Source organism: Nipponia nippon, unplaced genomic scaffold (assembly GCF_047370975.1).
Source record: "Nipponia nippon isolate SJK-2023a ecotype South Korea unplaced genomic scaffold, ASM4737097v1 scaffold_1, whole genome shotgun sequence".
NCBI classification, from domain to species: Eukaryota; Metazoa; Chordata; class Aves; order Pelecaniformes; family Threskiornithidae; genus Nipponia; species Nipponia nippon.
The window spans coordinates 161,235,061-161,253,838 of NW_028262290.1; the positions used below are offsets into that span (position 1 = coordinate 161,235,061).

Genomic DNA, 18,778 nt, shown 5'->3' on the forward strand with positions numbered 1-18,778 from the left:
ATATGTAACTGTCAGTACCTGTGAACGCAGTGTCTATGCTTGCATGCCTGCTTTTCTCTGACAGAGCAGGGGCATCTGAACTGAAATCCATCCCCCCAAAATTCAGGCCATTATGGAATAGGATGCAAGGCATGTGATGCGTGCTAGCTTTTCTTCTGCTTGACTCTTCTCAGAAAAAAAGGGACCAGCTACCTCTACATGCACGGTGGTAAAGGAGCGGAGGACGGAGTTGTTCCATCCCAGTGCGTGGCCAACTCTAACACTTCTACAGTAGCTTTCGCGTGTCCACAATTACTTTATAACATTAAGTATAGATCTTCAGCTTCAACAAACTGCATACATTCAATTAGTCAGTGACAACCCTGTTGTTCCCAGAAACAGGATCACACAGATTATCCTGATACTCTCAGACACACCATGGACTCAGAAATCTGGAAAATATTTTCTGTCTTATGTTTTGTTTCTGTGAATTAAAGGGATGTTTGAGATCTGAATTGTGCAGTTACATGGGCAAAAATTGTTTTGAACTAATATTTTTAAAAGTAGGGTGACATATGGGCTAGTGGCATCCATGACTCTAAGGGGACCACAATGAAGCAATCCAAAAAAAGAGCTGAAAATGCACATCCATCCTAGTTCACAGCCAATTTCCTACTCCAGTCTTGGGCTTGTCTTGCAGATTATGTCAAAGCATATAGTGATTTTAAAAGCAGAGCAAGTGGGATGACACCGTTCCTCTCTTCCCACACAAGTGTTTAGCCTGGCTCCAAAATATGCTTCCTTGACTCTAATTCCCTTCCAAAAGTATTCCCAAAACTTGTAGTGCCAACTCCAGAAAAGCTGTCTAGGATCCCAGCTCTCTCCTGCCCATCTCTGCTGCCAGACAGAGAAGAGAGAAATGTAAGTTGGGGAAAGAAAAGAGTCAAATTTGGATGATGTTTCACAGGTTCCCCTTGTCCATGTCTCCAGGATACATTTCACACTCTCCAAGGGCTTAATAACCATCCTTTAGATAGGATGGTTATATATTAGGTCCTCTTTACCTAATAACCATCTATGGTGGGTTAATCCAATCTGAGGAGGGGGGGGAGAGAGAACGCAGCTTGGTGGGCACCTGGCAGCTAGACAAGGTTAACCCACCACCCCATCCTTTGTGGGAACTGTGCTTCTCACTTGGTCTCCAAGTCAGTGAGCTGCAGAGAAGTTAAAGATGATGGCCTGGAAGAAATGGTCACAGCAGAACAGATTGCAGCTTTGTACTGCAGCCCTGGGCTACAGCATGACTTCTCCTACCTCCCCTTTCCATTCCCCCAAAGGGATGGAGCTGACAAAGAGAGCCATGTAAAATGCTGTCACAAAACACAGAAGAGATCCTGTAAGCTATCCCTTAGGCCCAAGCAAGAAGAACATCTAGCTTGAAAGATTAGACCATTAAAAGCATTACTGATCCTCTCAATTCTTAAAATTTATAATATTCCCAGGTGAGTCTAAATTAAATTGAAGGTTCACATTAAGAATGTAGTGGGAAATCCCACTTCACATGCTTAACATTTACTCTCACAGTGGCTAAAAAGAATAAGATAGTCCAGGACAGAGTACTGCTAATTTATCTTAACTCCCTTCTCCTTCCACACCCAAAGCAGAAACCCGTCTCAATGCCTGGTCTACTTGTATCTATTATTTAGGTATGGCCTGATAGCACAGACATCACTGCCTCCATTTTACCCAATACACACTGTAACGATCCCAAGAACTGACGGTTTAAGTGTGTTTTGCTTTCTGCTGGCTGGTACAGATAGGTAGCAGAGATACAGGCCCTGGTCTTCAAGGCTTTCTGATGTGGCTAGTGATGCCACCAGCTCTGGCCACCTCATATCTCACTCATCGTCTCCTTCTCCCTGCCCTGGCAAACACAATCTCTGGGTTCATCTTTTCAAAACTGCCTCCAGACCCAGGGCCAAGACTGTTGACCATGCTGACCCTGCTGCTCCTGCTCATTCTCACATCTCTGTCTTCATTTGGAGGCTCTGACTTAAACAAACATTACTACAAACAAAACAGAAAAGTTTTACTGCGCATGTCTAAAAATAGAATTGCAATCATCTATGCTTCCGTTACTTTAAAACTAAATTTATCAAGAGATTATTCTTCCGTGAGGTTTAGCACATGAGAAGTCTTACGTTTTAAAGTTCAATCATTTCACAGTTATCTATGAGCAGAAGATCTTATGGATTAATTTTATAAAGAAGCACAATCAGCTTGGGGATCAGATCTTCTTTTGGTGTAAACGGTCAGAACAAGTCTTCAGCCCATCAAGACAATTTTTGGGTTTTTTATTAACATCATTTCCTATGTTTGCAGATAATGTGTAGCTGAGCACCAATAAGATAATATATAAGGGTTAAAATTCTGTTTCAGAAAAATCTTCCAAGTAACAGCTAAGACTCCTATGACTGAATAAGGAGAGAGAAAAACCATATATTTCTCTGTGTGTTTTTACTAGCTTAGTTTCTACATTAGACAGTTCTTTGAGTGCAATTGATTTTGTAGTTTCCTCTGTAGTTTCTAATTAATCACCCCCTCTCTTTGTGAGGATGTTTTACACAAAAACAGGAGACAGGAAAACATTTTAAAATAGGAAAATGTGCTTATAGAACCACAACAGTGGCATGGAGATGCAGAAATGCAGGTTCTGTATGAAACCACTCTTTCGAGAGGAAGGAGGAGCAGCGTTGCCTGCCGTATGTAACAGCTGACTGCAAATTTCCTATTGAAACTCTGTTTCTATAGAAAAATGCTTTTCCAATAGGAGAAGCATTTCAGTAAAGATCATCTACTTTGAGATACAAATTTCTTTGTACAACAAAGAAGCCTCCAAACTGAAAAGGGAACAGATTTCTCAGAGAAAATCACAATTTTTCATGGGGAAAAAGAAAATACATTCTCTCCAAGAATGATGGGAAACAGGCCAGAAATCACCCTAATCACACCCCACTGCTGGTTCTCCCACTGGCTTGACATCCCTGTGTTTGTGTTTTTAAAGCATATGAAAAAATTGGGAACTTTACATAGTCATTTTGATCCCAATATAAAAACGTATTTTAAAATTACTCGGTTTTGACCAGACAAATGACATCTCTTTAAATCACAAAGCAATAAATGTGACAACACCTATTCAAAACCAGGAAAACACACTTTTCTTCTAAAAGTCACCATTAGAATCTCATCCAAGCATAAAACTTTTGACTGAGGACAGGGATCTTTTGGAGCTTTGAATGAGTAACAATGGGATTATTACAAAAATAAATAAAAGATGAGCAAGCTGCCACTGAAGATATGGATTTCCCACTGCAACAGCTTCAAAACTTTCTTGAAAGACAACAAATTTAAAAAAAAAAAAAAAAGGGAGGCAGACGAGAAGGCTCTGTCTAACTGATAGCACGAAAACATCAAGCACTTTGATTCAGATTAATAAATAATGATGGCGTGTTATCCAGGAAACAGTGTAATGCCAAGTCTGTTTGATCTCAGACCAACTGTTGGGTAAAAGTATTTTGAAACGCTCTCTTGGGCAAACGGGCTAGTTGCATCTCATCTCTGGGACTTTGATTATTTAAATGGGGCTTTTATTAAAAGAAGGAATTTTGTCCTAGAAGAAATTTTATACCATATTACCTTCCTAAGGGCAAACTCCAGCTTTACCTGGCTTATTCAGGAGGCCGGGGTCATAGAAGCGGGGAAGCTCGGAGCATCCTCTGGTTTTGCCCTCCTACCTTCTAAACTGAGATGGAAACAATGGGACAGGAAGAAAAGAGGGAGACTTGCGAGCCCTGTCAGCATTTTAGGGCTGTCCCAGGAAAGCCAGGGAATCATCCTCACTGCAGCTCCCACAGCACACACCAAGATCTGTGAACCCCTGGGAGCATCTCTTCCCCCTTGGCCCTGCACAGCAAAGAGCATTACCCTCATTTTATGGCTGGGAGCACATGCCAGCCCGGCTTAGGTACACGGGGATGTTGAACACTCAGTGCCACAGTGCCATGGCACAGGGAACGGACAACAAGACTGGGGGGCTGGATATATGTCCTCGGCCCTCCTGGATTCTTCTCCTAAGGTGGCCATGTGGGTGAGACACCATGTGATACAAGGCTTTCTGGATGAACCAGCTAGACGCTCTCCCCTCGCTCCAGCTGCCATATAATCCCCTCTGTTGCAAAGCGTGGCTCCAAGCCTCAATCCAACCCCTAAGTGACACGCCAAGGCTGACAGATGAGTTCATTGCAGTCCACTTTCAGACAGCAGAAAGTGCTGCCTTCCCCCAGGTCAGTCTGCCACAACCCACCTTCTCACCAAGGGAGAGTCCATCATCAATCAGGCTAGCACTTCCATTTTACACCCAACTCTTTCACAGGAGAGTTATCTCCCTATCCTTCTCAAAACATCTAAAAAACCTCTAAGTTCACAAACATGCAGGTCCACACAGGTGTTTCTGGACCTGCTCACTTTTTTTCAGCATTGTCATTCTCCCCATGAAACACTCCACTGGACACATGGCTCTTTCCCTACCAAACAGGGTTTCGGCAGCCTGAGAGCTCAGCTGAAGAAAACCCCAAGCACTAATGCAGGAAGCATAAAGAGATCTGATAAATGCTCCAAAGCTTCAGCTTCCAATAAACATATGAACTATAGCAACTGCCAAGAATTATGACTGCATGACATTACATCCAGCTCCTTGCTCTTATTAAAAAGTAAGCATGGGTATCTGATGTGCAGATGGGCAGTACCACACAATCTGCTCTGCTCCAAAATCTGTGTTTTAATGGATGCTCATAGGTTGTCACAAAGCAAGAGTTTTCATCTTAAGGAAACACATGAACTCTGCAAACAGCTGCTTTTAGGGTTTGCTGCAGTAAATGGAGGAAAGTGATTCTGGACTTTCGGCCAGTTTTTGCATGCTCTGACGCAAAGTGTCTTCCAATCTGTTTCCTACCACAGAAAATATAATGGACTCTGATCACTAGTTTTAAATAGCGGAAGGCAATTTGCACATTTTTTGTAAGTGAAAGTTAATATTTTTGGAAAACGCAAATCTGATGAGCTTCCTTTTGCCTCCAGAGCACGAGAAGTGACAAGGTAAAATTCAGAGTGGCAAGATCGCCAAGATACTCTACACTAATCTGGAGAGATCAGCTCTAGCAAGATGAGGATTGTTTTACATTCATAATCCCTGATCTTACAAAGTGTCCGTTTACACAGTTAGTATTGGGTGTAGAGTTATCGAGATCTTTGCATGACCACACCAGTAGCACTTGCCCTCAATACTCATAGCTAATAACAGACAGGTGATGTTTTGGAGACTGTGAACATTAAACTGATTTTAGTCCATCAAAAACTTTTGGCACTATTAGCTGCAAGCCTGAGCTGCAAGAAAAATTTTCTGTGCCTTTTTAATAATAGTCCTGATCCATCTGTCCCCAAATTTCCAAAACTACACCTGATCCAAGGTGGGATAGATGGGCAAAGAGGGATACAGAAAGAGCTGTAGGCAGGAAAAGTTTGAATTTGGCATCCTCTAAAAACAACACCAGCCTTACTGTGCTGCGGGGTCCACAATAAAGATGTGCACTGTCAGTGCCAAATTTGCATTCCCCAATTTTCACTTCTGGAAATACACTTCCATCATGTGCGCTCTCACTCTGAGTAGCAGCACTATGAGTCTTTGTTGAGACTGCTCAGATTTTCCCCTTGCTTTTATGGATGTTGTTCCTTGGTGTACTTCTTAACAGAAATAGGGCAGCATAATTTATTAGAAGTGATGGTATTTTGATCTGTGACCATCAATAAGTCTGTGGCTTTCAGACCAAACACTATTATCAAGATGTCCATTGAACTGGAAACAGCGTTAGAGAAGAGACAGCTAACTCAGCGTTAATCAAGACTTTCTGTTCTTCCAGTATCTGAATATTGCCATCAGGCTTTCTGATAATACCAAACCCCTGGCAATTCCAGGCGATCACACACTGGTCATGTAGACAGGTGACTTGTGATACTGAACTGCAAGGATAACATCCCAGATTGACAGTTAACATAATCATTTCTAGGGCCATGCACAGGGTCCAATGTTCACATCAGATTCTGCATGTCAAAATTCAGGAAACTCTGCAAAAAAATAAGATCATCTAGTCACAAATTTGTCTTGCTCTACCAGCAACAAGATGCAGTATACATTTGGAGACTAGCCTGGTCTCCTGAACAAGCCCTTTAATGATCTAGTGAAAATCGCCAGTATAACTGGCATGTTTGCTTCTCTGCCTGACTGCAAGATGCTACCCAGTTACAGTCCCAGGTAAGACTTTAGCTTAACCTGCATCTACAGGCTTTTAAACCTGGAACTCAGATTGCAGTTGTGTTGGTCAGCTGTAAGAACAGCATCTCCATCACTGTTCTGCACAAAGAAATTGCAAATCTGGCTCTTTCCGCCTTTCTTAATATTTATGCATCTGGTCTGGCAGCATCCATCATCAGGGTGGCCTTAGTAGGTGCCCCAGAGGGATGAAATAATAGCAATTGCAAAATGTGATACAAGACGAACGGGAATAAGGAGGGTGGGAGGGAGCTAGTATCAGGAGTCTTTCAGAGCTAGGTTATATGAGGCTATATCTCTTGCAGCACAGGAATAAAAAACATCACCACAAATCAGCAACAAAGGAAAACAATGAGTCTGAGCTGGTTTCAGTGGGGGTTAGGGTGGGAGAAGCATTTGGTAGAAACATATACAGAATATACATTGCCAAGGGATCAAGGCCTGGGTCGAGGCATAAAGTACTTTGCAAGTCATCTTGCAGTCTCTAGGCATGGGCAGTGACCCACTCCTGGACAGCACAGCACACACTGAAGTCTCCCATAAACCAACCCAGCAAAAGTAGGGGCAGAAGTTATCTATTCTCAACTGTCTCTGGAGAGCAAATTGCCAAAAGGCAGCAGTTCTGCAGTCCCCAGGAGGAAAGCAAATGTCAGACTTCAGCTGGGAAACTGCTTTCTGACACTGAGCCATTTTCAGAGCTTTCTTCTGGCTGCAGCAGGAGATGGTGGGGTTTTCCCCCAGCTGCACACCTGAGGTAGCCAGGGTAAAGGTGGCTTCATGCCTCCCGGACAGCAGGCTCACAGATAATAACCCTTTTGAACGTAGTGCATTCCCTCCTCCCAGACTTCTCCAAGAAGTAACTTGGCTGAATTTTTGCTGCATGGCCAGGGGCTTTCGATTAACAGGGACAACAAAACAAATTACTAATCCTGAAGACTAGGTATGATACCAAGCGTTCCTTCAACAACAGTAAGTGCCCAGCTGAGGGGGAAGGGCCAGGAGAGTTTGTGTGCACAAATTTTTTGAGCCTCTGAGCTGAAGCCCAGCCCCAGAAATTCCTGTTGCTATTTTTCATTCTTTGACAGTAGCACCCAGAGGCCCCAAATTAAATTAGTTTGCTGCTAGATGCTGGAAAAACACACTGTGGACTGAACAAAGGCCGGGAAGGTGTGAAGTTATTTGCATCTTCCACCAGCAAGATGAAGGGATCCCAGCTCTCCCCAGCTTTAGCCAGTATTTCATCCTCTGCCTCCCCATGCAAGAAGTGCAGCTGCACCATGAGCTGGGGTGAGACACATTCAGAAGGTCTGAAAGCCCAAGCAAGCACCAGATGAAACCTTCTCTTTTGCAGGTGTGAACTTCATCTGGTGTCCATCACCTTGAACAAACATGTTGCCCACCAGCTCATCCAAATTCCTCCAAATAGAGTTCAAAGCACTGATTTTCAGCCATAAAACCTCTTCTCCCTGAGGGTACTCAAAACTACAGGTGCCCAGCACTACCAGTGCAGGGGGACAAGGCAGTCTCTCCAGTCCATCGCCTGGAGCTCATTCCCCATCCTGCTCTGGAAAGCTGCTTCGTGGGCCTCAGCAATGCTCCTAAGAGCTAAGACATGTTGTGATGGCTGAGATGACAGGGATGTCGGAGGAGCAGGAAGGGAGGGAGGGGCGCTGTAGCCCAGCTGGCTCGCTGGATTTGTGTGCGTGGGTGGCAGGTTCACAACCAGCTATTCCTTTTATTTCTGGATTTGTGCGTCTGCTTGAAAATTTGTACCGGCTCTGCTATATAAACAGGAACACAGGAAATTGGGCTAGAAATGCCAAGATAACCCAGAACCCCAAATCTTAGCCTCATACCTTTCCTTCACATTTCAAAATCTGTCACCTAGAACATGCCTTTATTTAGCTTGAAATTAAATTCCAAGTCTTAATACCTTCAGAGGCTTTAACTATTTTTCTTCTTGCAGCTGAGGCTGGCTTTCATCCCAGCACCCTTCTCTTAGATGAAAGGCTCCATTAAACCCAGCCCCTTTCCAGCACTCCTCCTGGATCATGGGATCACAATTAAGAGTTTGCTCCAAGATGTGCACGGGGATCAAAGGATCATTAGCTTTGCTGTACATGCAAAGTGGCAACCTCTTATCTAGAGACCAAGCACAGCACCTCAAGGACTTCCCCACCTCCCAGAGTCTGTAAAATTGATTTATAAACTGGACTGGCAACTTCTAGACAGCGAAATGTTGCCCACTGTGAAAGGTGCCAGTCAAACATATATTTGTGGCTGAGGTGGGCACAGCCTCATATCCCTACTCAACTAAAATATTTTCAAGTTCACAGTTAGACTGAGAAGAAGAAGCAAAGTCCTCATCAGCTGCTTGAGGATACAGAATGACCAACCTGTTGGCTTGTCTTACAGTCCCTCAACAAGCAGTGACTAGTCTATGGGGCTTGTCTCCTGGCAGCTAAATCCTGGGTTGGGCAAGGGGGTGTTCAGATGTGGATAACCTGGAGCCACTTCTCGTGCACACACAACAAATTTCAGCTGCCGAGACAGAGAGGACTGATGCCACATCAGTGGGATGACCACATTCAATATTGCAGGTGTAATGTAAATAAAGAGTCAGAGCAAAGGAGAGCAGCATTGCTGTATGTGCTGCATCACTCATTTGTAAATACTCAGAGCTTCCAGTATTAACTACCGCAGATGCTGAAAAAAACAGGATGTACAGAGGACATCGCAGGAGTCCTTGCACTAGATTTTTTTTCCCTTTTTAGCCTAGTTTTCTGAGGAAACAGGCTTATCTGATCATGCTGTCTGTCTTTTAATCTCCTCTAATAACTTTTGAATCCATTGGCCAATTTCAACCACACTTGAGACGGAAGTCGACATTTCAAATACACTAAACACTCACTCATCCTATAGAAATGAAGAGCTAAGTAAAACAAATCAATGGTAGTTAGTGCCCCCACTATGGTGTAGCTCCAACCCTTATGTGTTCTGAGAGGTGGCAGTCAGCATGTCCATCAGGTTAGGGATGCAAATGAATCCTCAATAAGCCATTGCACACATTGCCGCTTACCCCCACAAGTGGTCAGGAAGAGACTATGGGCTTGGAAGGGCAAGTTAAAGAGCTAGATCTGTAGGAAACAATGCTGAATTAGTTTTGCTACTCACAAAGCAACAGGAGCTTTATATTTCTTGTTTTAGGATAATAACCTTAGAAAAGCAGAATCAGTGTGACCACGCAGGGATTAATATTGTGGTGTCCTCTCTTATCCTCTTCGGCCTTGAAATAGTCAAGTCTAAAACTTAGCTTCTGAAGAAGGAGGAGGAAACCAACACTGATAATGTGAATCAATCTCTTAAAGCAGCACCATGCAGAATAGTGAGACCATGAAAGCCGTTCAGCCTCCTTGGCTGTGTTCAGACCTCATTTTGGTTCAGGGGTAGTAACTTCATGCAAAGCCTCTGACTAGGGCAGCAAAGGAGCAGTGAAAGACTCTCACAGGAGCCTGATTTTTGGGCTGAAATCCTGCTCTCCTGAGAGCAGCATATGGTACACAAGAGCTGCAAAAGCAGCTGCTGAATTTACACACACTTTTAGCTTTATTTCCCTGACTACATGCACCACATTGTAGATCTGTACCTAGAAACAGGACCGTGGTATCTTAACAAGAGAGCTTGTGCATGCATGCACAATGTGCTGAAAACCAGTTTTAAGCCAGGAGCAGAAATATGCTCCCAAACTCATGTGCCCTTGCTACAAATGGATGCAGACAAGCACAGGACTTACAGGACTTTTTCCCACATGGTAAGTTCAATGTGTTTCAAAGCTTCAATCAAAAAAAAAATCTAGCTCAGCTGCTATATATCATGAGAAATGGCTGATGCGCCCAGCACACTGGCAGACTGCCTGGCTACCAGCTGTGGTCCAATTTCTAACCCTGCTAAAAACAGAGGTCTGCCAGTGGACACAGTGCCACAAAAAGTGCAGAAGACAAAGCCTGCCTTTGGATGTGTCTGCAAAACTGCTACCATAGCCAACAAGTTGCACACAATGCTGTGGCCAACACTTTAGGCAGCTGGGCTCTCTTCGCTATGGCTAGCAATGACCTGCCATCCTGGAAGTCAGTAGGAAAACTCAACCCCGGATCCTGCCTGGAGGGCAAGAAGTTCAAAGGACTCCACACTGGCCTGTGGCCAGACTGAGAGGAGTGTTTAACTGGGTGCCTGTAAGAGGCATTTCAGACATTCCCATAAAAATGCCATTTCCATGTAAGTCCTACACAGGCAGGCTTGCTCTGCTCCTCTCCCAGTCAAGGAATGCAGCAATTATGCCCACAATGGGAGGTCATCTTCCCGCTCTACAGTAAAGTTGCTTTCCTATCGGTCAAGCTCTGGTTCTGGAGGCAGTTCTCACCTCAAAATCAGCACCTGACAGGCAAACCAGAGCTGCTGGCTTCGAAAATTGGAAGGACAAGGTACAATTTAGGTGCCTGGGAGGCCAAAGCGGACTTGGTGGAATTGCTTTTTGTGAGTAGGTCAGTGGAGGCCTAAAAGATCTCTCTGCATGGTCTCTAGGTACCTTATGCTCTGTCCCTCTCTCCTTCCCACGTAAGCACTTCCCAGGCAGCTTGTAGACACTCTTCTGATACATTAATCCACAAATATTAACAAGCCTGTGATTTTCAAGGCCACATCTGCTGTACCCATCTCTGGGATTCAGGATTTACTGTCTGCATGTCCTGCAAGTCTTGTCTTGAAGGCAGCCTCAAGGCTGCCATCAGAAAGCAAGGTAGTACGAACTTTTTTCCCACAGGATAGTTGATCTAATTGCTCTTTCTCCGTTACTCTCATCTCTGTATTCCTTTATCTTGTGAACAGCTTTGTTCAGGTTAAGATGCTGAGAAAAATCTGGGTTGCAAAGTTATATGCACCTTGGTTACATAGTTCCACCATGAAAGCCAATGACACTCTATTTTGCAATCCTTTTCCAGAAGGTGCAGCTCACTTGTCTCCCTGTTCATCCAGTTCCTGGAACAGACAGAAACCTTGATCAAAGCCAGGTGATTTTACCTCAAATAAAATAATTCAGAGCGATGTCCAGCAGAGAACTACCTTCAAGTGCTTTTAACAAGAGTAATGTGGGCTTTCTTCTTCCTCATCTTACCCTTTCTGGCATGTGTCCTCTAAGTCATTTGCAACATGGGGGATTATTTCTGGCTGCACTGTAGAGGAGTGCCTTTCATTTCAGGTATCCAGAAGATTGTACATACCTTTATAAAATGGAGTTCTCACCAAGTTCACTCAGGTCTCTGCAATTTCAAGGTTTCACCATTGCAACACACTCACCTTGGGGCTACCTTTTAAGGCTGTTTTGTCAAGAATCTAGCAAACTGCAATGTGAGGCTATCTGCCTTCTGAACAAACCAGACCACCTGAGTACATTACACGTGGGACACGCACACGTCTGACTGTTAATTTGCTCCTATGTGTCCTTCAACGTGAAAGTCCTTAGCAACAAACTCAAAGAAAGATTTGAGCCCCAGCTGTACTGCTTCTCTGATGCAGCTCTCTGTGATGGAGATAAGCTGCATCTGTAGGACAGATCCTACCTCTGGAATTCAGCCATATTGGGAAAAACTTCTCGCCTCCATCCTGGCTGAGTTCAGAGTAAGATAAATAATGTCCTTCTATTCATTTACAGGTTTCTCCTTAGGTTAATCTCTGAGCTGCTGTTTGGGATCTGAAGACAGCTGCTGCTGTGCCCTGCCCAGTCCTAGAATAAAGATTGGTCCTATCTTAACTACAGCAAAGTGAACCTCAGCTGTAGAGTGATAGGTGTCTTTTAAGTACTCCTAGCAAAACAGTAGATAATACTACCACTTGAGGCTTGACTTAGCACTTGGGTTTGATCAACATCCAGTTCAGAGGAGGTAGGAAACAAAGTGTGACCCCAATTCACGTCTTCACCATTTCCCCTACTTGCTAAACAGTAGTATATCTGCACAGGCAGTAACTGGTGCCTAGCTTATGTGTCAACATCAGCTGCAGCTCGCTATGCTCACTGGTTTATTGCTAATGCAACAAATAGCCTTGGGGGTGCAGTATTTGTTGTGACAAGCTGGAAGAAGTCCATGAATCAGATGATGAAGTTGTTCTTGCTACTAGCAGGTACAATTGTCTTTTCTGCTGAACTAGCAGCACACTTTCTTCTCCTTTTGCTCTTAACTTGTTCCCCTTTTTGACTACTTTTTAAATATTTTACAGATGTTGTATGCTCATGGCTAACCTTTCCAACACATTTTCAGCAGTTTTGTTGAGTCTGCATTTTCAGAGTCTATACGGGGATAGGATCAGGGTTAGAGCTACTCATGCCAACAGACTTTGAATGCTCTGTTATTTCTATAGAATGATCTCGATATGCATAGCAAATTCCATGCAGAGAAAAAGCTAGGCAGGCCCCCAGTAGAGGTCCAGTTTGAGGACTGGAGAGCAGCCTTGGCGGAAAAACTCAGCATCCCTGAAGACAAGAGCTTTTTTGTGTTTGACCACCTAAGCAGCACATTTTAGCCATCCTACTTCAGCAAAGCACATGGTGAGAGCACAGATACCGTAGGTTCATATGGCACCAGTGCAGAGACAGAGGCACCTCCAGGCAATGTCTGAGGTCATACAAGAGCGTTGCCATACAAATTGTGCTCTCTCTCTACACCTGATTAACTGTATCAGCCATGCTCACACACAGTTCCTGTTCATGAAAAGCCTGAATCCAGTGGTGTCTCTTGGGGTGGGAGGTGCTCCTGCTTGGAAGGAAGCAAAAGCAAGGTGATGGGGAATGTTCTCCTAAGCAGAATTTGAGGCAGGAGTGGGAAGGTTTTGGAGAAAAATAATGAATGGTGGTGAAGCTAGAAACTCTGGAGAGCTATGGGAGGAAAGATCCTTCATCAGGCCCCTGGGAGTGGAAGGTGCATGCTGAGGCTGTCTGTGGAGGTTTGAAGAAATGATCCAACAGTTTGCTTCCTAGCGTAGGGTGCAGGGCCAGCTCTCTTCTGTGCAGTTTCTACAGGACCTTGGGCATGCAATTTGCCCTCAGCTTTCCCTCTGTAAAATGAGAAAAACAGTGCTCCCTGTGGTTGAAGGATGCTGTCTAAGTAAACACAGGGGGTCACTTTCTCGTGTTTTGTTTTGTTTTTTTTTTTTCCTTTTTTTATCAAGTAATTAATTTAGTTAGGAGCTATCTCATTTTCTCTTCATTGAGATCCAGTCTCTTCATTTTCCAGCCCAGTTTGGCAGTGTTGTCACAAGCCCAGGTACCTCATTCAGGAGACTCAAAAGCGCCCAAGGCAAACATGACTCTCAGAGTGATCTCCACCTCCCAGTTTCAAGCAGACACAGGCTCTCCTCCAAAATTACGATGCCCTTTGCCTCAGCTGCTGCAGCCTGTCTTTTGGAGGATATCTCAGACCAGCCCAAGCTTCCTTGAGGCTGGTTGAACCGACAGTAACTGCAGAGCTTCCCAACCCAACTGGATCAGTCTTTGAGAAGCTCTGTCTGACCCTCACTCCAGCCCCATCCTCATTCTGTCCTGTGACTTCACCCACTCTCCCCACACGGAGAGACAAGTGAAGTGCCACAGACAGTAAAAGCCAGGAACAGCGTTTGGACAATTAAAGCCCTGCCCTTAAAAAATAACTTTTAAAAATAATGGCAAGTAGCATGTATGAATACCTCATTTGACTTAAAGCTAAACACGTGTGCTTGTGATCAAAGTACCCAACAGTAAAATCACATTGTCATCCACAGCTTTTACCTCCACAATACAAAATTTTTGCCACTTCCAATATGAAATTGCTACTTTGGTAACTAAGAAGAGGTCTTCAGATTTTCAAAATACAGACAAGGTCCCTATGGGCTATTCAGGCATAAAAGTAATCATTTACCAAAAGGTTTTCTCAATCTGTATTTAAGCATCTCAGAAAGAAAATGACCAAGATGTTATTGCCTGGATCAGCATTTTAAACATGGGGGGGGGGGGGGGGGGGGGGGGAAGTAGGCTACCAAATGTAAAATGCTGTTAACTGTCAAGAAACCATCTACCAAATGTAAAATGCTGTTAACTGTCAAGAAACCATGAAAAGCACAATAAACAGCAAATGTTCACTTTAGCAATTTTAGGCTTTAGAATGGGAAAGTCAAAACTAGCAACACCAAAACACAGAAAATGTAATTTATATTACTAAACATACCGCTGTGGTAAATGCTTAAAGGGCTACAGATAATGTTAAGACCTGTTATTTTGGCCACAGGAACAATTATAAGACAGGGGGTGGTCCTGGTGATGGGTCAGGATGAATGAGAGCTCTTTCCCTCACCAGCATTCTCTGCATTTTCCTCCACCTTCCTCTGCCTCATCCTTCCTCTTCCCCCTGGAGGCTCAACCCGTTGGAGGAAGAAGGTGGGCTGGAGTAGAGCAGCCGTGGCTGCAAGACTCCCGGGCTCAGCGGTGCGGGGGAAGGTGAGTCCGAGAAACCATCATTTGTCCATTTCTGATTTGGATGCTCTCAGGTTTCCCATTAGCAGCAGCGGGGGATGACTCACTGCTCACTGAATCCCCTGCACACCAATGGATAGACTAACTAAAGCACTCTGCGCACACACACTGACTCCGCAATGGAGCAAAAAGGAACCCACGGCCTCATGCGGCGATGGGGACCACAGAGGCATCCCTCCCTCCACTCCTCCCCAGCATCCCCCAGCACTCTGCAGGATCCAGACCACAGCATAAGGTAGGGTGGGCTGCTGGCCTAATTCTCCAACCTTCCCAGTACACAGCAGTGCAATAAACCAGCTTTCCCAGCGCCGGGGATGGTGTCATGCTGAGCACACCTAGGTCACGCAGTGCAAAGCCCCATTAGAGATCCCTGGACCAGCTCCAAATGAGTAAAAGCATCCATAACACATAATACAGCAGCACACAACGATAGTGGGTCAGGTCCTAGAAACAATAAAACCACATTAGCAGCTTGTAAAACTATGCTAAATAGCCTCTCTGGTTGTGCCCTGAAAAAAAATAGCCTCGTCCGGTAGCTCCTTACTGCAACCACTTACATGAGCACCTGTGATTTTTTAGATGCACAGCAAAAGCTCTTGGGGCATGGACTGCCCCTTGGGCACAGTGGGATGATGAGGGGTGATATGGACCCTCGACAGCTCATGCAATCAGCCACAGAGAGAGGCTGCTGTGCTTGCAGCAGAGCTTCCTTGCACTTGATGTGTGTCTGCCTGCAAGGGGCCTGGGGCAAGAGGTTTTGGGGCGCTGGAAGGAGTGACGCCTCCTTGGCGTTAAGGGCTCTCCTTTGACCAAGAGTATAGGAACCTGGCTGCTTCTGAACTGAAGAAGGAGACACTTGAATCCAAGAGTAAGATTTGGAAGTTCCCAAAACTAAAAATACTCCACTTGCCCAGTAAAGCCAGTGAAGAACAGCTTTCCCACAAAGCCAACTTCATCAATATTATTAATATTTATTATTGTCAGGACACACAAGAAAGGTAAATGGTCCCTGCCACAAGGTGCTTACAAAGAGCCTAAATTCTTTACACAGAACCCATGTTTCTTCCAAGGGACAGCATCCTACAGCTGGTACTAGGTTGAAAGGGAACCCAGCAGAGATTGCACTTTTGTTACACATTTTTCCAGCAAATAACTGATTAAAGTTTGCATTCCAAGTACAGCTATGCTGTAGGCTTATGAAAAATTTTCTCATTTGAAAGTCATTTTCCTCCCTTGCATCTAGGACAATCAGCAGCATGAAATAGAAAATAATAATAAATAAATATGCATCAGCCCAGAGTTCACGTTCAGTCAAAGCCAGGAGGCCTTGCATCTCTCACTAAAGGACCCCAGTAACAGTGGCTTTGAAAGACTGAATTCTGATACTTTCAGTAAAAGGAAGAAAAACTCACTGGCTTGTAGGGATTCAGCCATGATTTGGGAAGTTATCCTTCCTCCTCATAACCCTTGGTGTTCAGCTCATCGACCCAGTGCTTTTAGCTCACCTCCCAGCCTACTCATTCCCACAAAGCAGAGGGCTTCTACTGAAGACCTTGGTGTTTCCGCCCAGCAGAGAGTACTGAGGCCACTGACTATCCCAAGGATGCCGTTTTGTTGCAGTCTCTCCCAGCTTAAGATGAAGTGAGAGGAGCGATTTAGTGCTTGGCTGCAGAAGGACAGTGGCTGTAGGATGATGACTCTGGTTTTGACCCTGGTATCATTTTCCTAAGTCCCAGTTATGTGTGGGCTGTTAACAGAAACACAGAAGAAGGTGACATGATATTGCAACCACATTTCATGGAAGAAAAAGAGCATATTTGCAGTTGCCATCATGTGATATGATGTGGAAACACACATCAGAGTGCTCTGTATTAATGGTTGAGGGCTTGTAGCCTCCCTTAGTCTGTCCTTTATTAAAAGCAATGAATCAAGGTTTGGAGCAGATCTGTTTTGCTGAGGCTTTCTGCAGAGAAAGGATTTCACCTTTAATGAGATGTTGGGGACTTTTCCCTTTCCTAGTTTCCCAGCTCTCTCCAAATACCTGCTGCATCGTCCTTCAGCTCCCACATTGGCCATGTAGTGCAGAGACTGTACAGTCACTCTCCCTCGGCACTGAAGGGCTCAAAAAAGTTGCTACCTCCTTCCCTATGTCAACCACAATGTCTTGCACGGTGCAAAGAAATGCTGCGCACACTCCATAATGCAAAATGCTTTAAAAAAAAATAAAGAATAAAAGGAAATCAAGAATAATACATGTAACTCGGGTGCCAGTGATAGAGTGGAAAGACACAGTGAGAAAACTGTAGCTAGCAACATTGCTGGCAAGGACAAGAAGGAACTTTTCAAATACGTAAGGAACAAAATGTATCCTGTAAGTACTGTCAGGCACAACACCACAGAAAGGGCAGAAATGTTCAGTACATATTTCTGTTCTGTACTTGGGAAAAATCCATACGATGGAGCAATAATATGCTGAGAATGACATTTTTTACAATTTAAGAGCGATAAAGAAGTACAGTATACACCAGCTTCTTTAGATAGAATTTTTAAATCAACAAGTCAGGATAATTGCACCCAACAGTTACCACAGACTTGGCCAAGATGTACTCTGAATATCAATGTTGCTTTCCTAGGTATTGGGACACTATTGTAAAGCACCAGAAGAAAACCACAGTTGTGGCAGTATTTTATACGGATAAACAGAAAGATCCGAGTGACTGTTAGCCTCTCTGCGTTCTGGGCAAAAGAGCAGAATATCTGATGCAGGGAGAGATCAGAGCACAGTAATATAATTTGATGGGAACATTACCCCTGTAGAGCATTTCAGTTCTGATATCCAAAACGTAAGGGTTACGGTGATAAATTAGAAAGGTTTAGGGGAGTATCACTAAGGCCAATTACAGGCTGGAAAACAAGCCCATGGTAAATGCTGCAGAGAGCTCAATCATACCAAAGAGAAAGTAAAGGGGTGAACTAATCACTGTACCAGCACTCTTGGACAAACACAGCTACAACAATACGACTACTCCACACATTACAGAGTACTTTGCATTCTGACTAAGACAGAAGAAATCCAGTGGCCAGGAACTGGAACAAAATAAATACAAATTAGGTGTATTGCGCACACTTTTAAGAAAATAATTTAACAATGGTTTACCAAAGACTGATAATTTACCAAAGACTGAAGGATGGAAAATCCATCCCCCCCAATTCCTGTTTTCTAGACGGTATATGCTGTAGCTCAAACAATATTAATTATGAGGAGCCCTCTGTTATTCTGGAGACAGAGCAGATGATCACAGTTTTACTTTACGGTTTTATAATCTCTGAATTATGGGATTGAGCCTAAATTTTATAGCCTTTCTTTTTTTACCCCACTACCAAATGAACAGAAAGGCACAAGCCGAAACGCCATACTTGGGCTTCAAAACACCGTACGACACTGTGTGTATGGAGCTCTGTTATAAAATGTGATGGGAGGGACGAGAAAGCTATCCAGTTAAAAATAAACAGATGCAACAGCAAAAAATAAACATTACTGCAAATCTAGAAAGGCTCAGGGTCCCTCACTGCAGAAATATGGCTCAAATCTCTGCTCTTTTTCTGCTCCAGCACCTGCCGCAGCCCAGCTGCCGTCAGGGCTGCATTACAAACAGGCGAGCGTCGCCCCACGATACCACCTAATTGGCACCCAGCCTTCCAGGGAGTGGGAGATAGTCAGCCTAAAAATAGGCTGTCCTCTGTTTTGGCTCTCCCCTCCCTCCAACCCCCCAGAAAAGCCACAGCGCTGGCGGTCCAGGGAAAAACATCCAGAAAAGCAGCAGCCTCAGTGGAGAGAGCCGGGCGGTATTTTTGGAGAT

General features: G+C 44.2%; 1 protein-coding gene across 7 annotated transcripts in view; it reads right to left on the reverse strand.

Moving 5' to 3' along the window:
• The window catches only part of LOC104014886 (sodium channel protein type 5 subunit alpha), a 217,260-nt gene that overhangs the window by 186,059 nt on the left and 12,423 nt on the right, over positions 1 to 18,778 (reverse strand). The window contains exon 1 of one of the 7 annotated variants that reach the window (XM_087730813.1): positions 16,424 to 16,518. The exons of the other annotated variants lie outside the window; for them this stretch is intronic. The gene's annotated coding sequence lies outside the window, so the exon portion shown is untranslated. Of the gene's footprint in view, positions 1 to 16,423; positions 16,519 to 18,778 lie in introns of those variants that run through there. 7 annotated transcript variants of the gene reach the window in all.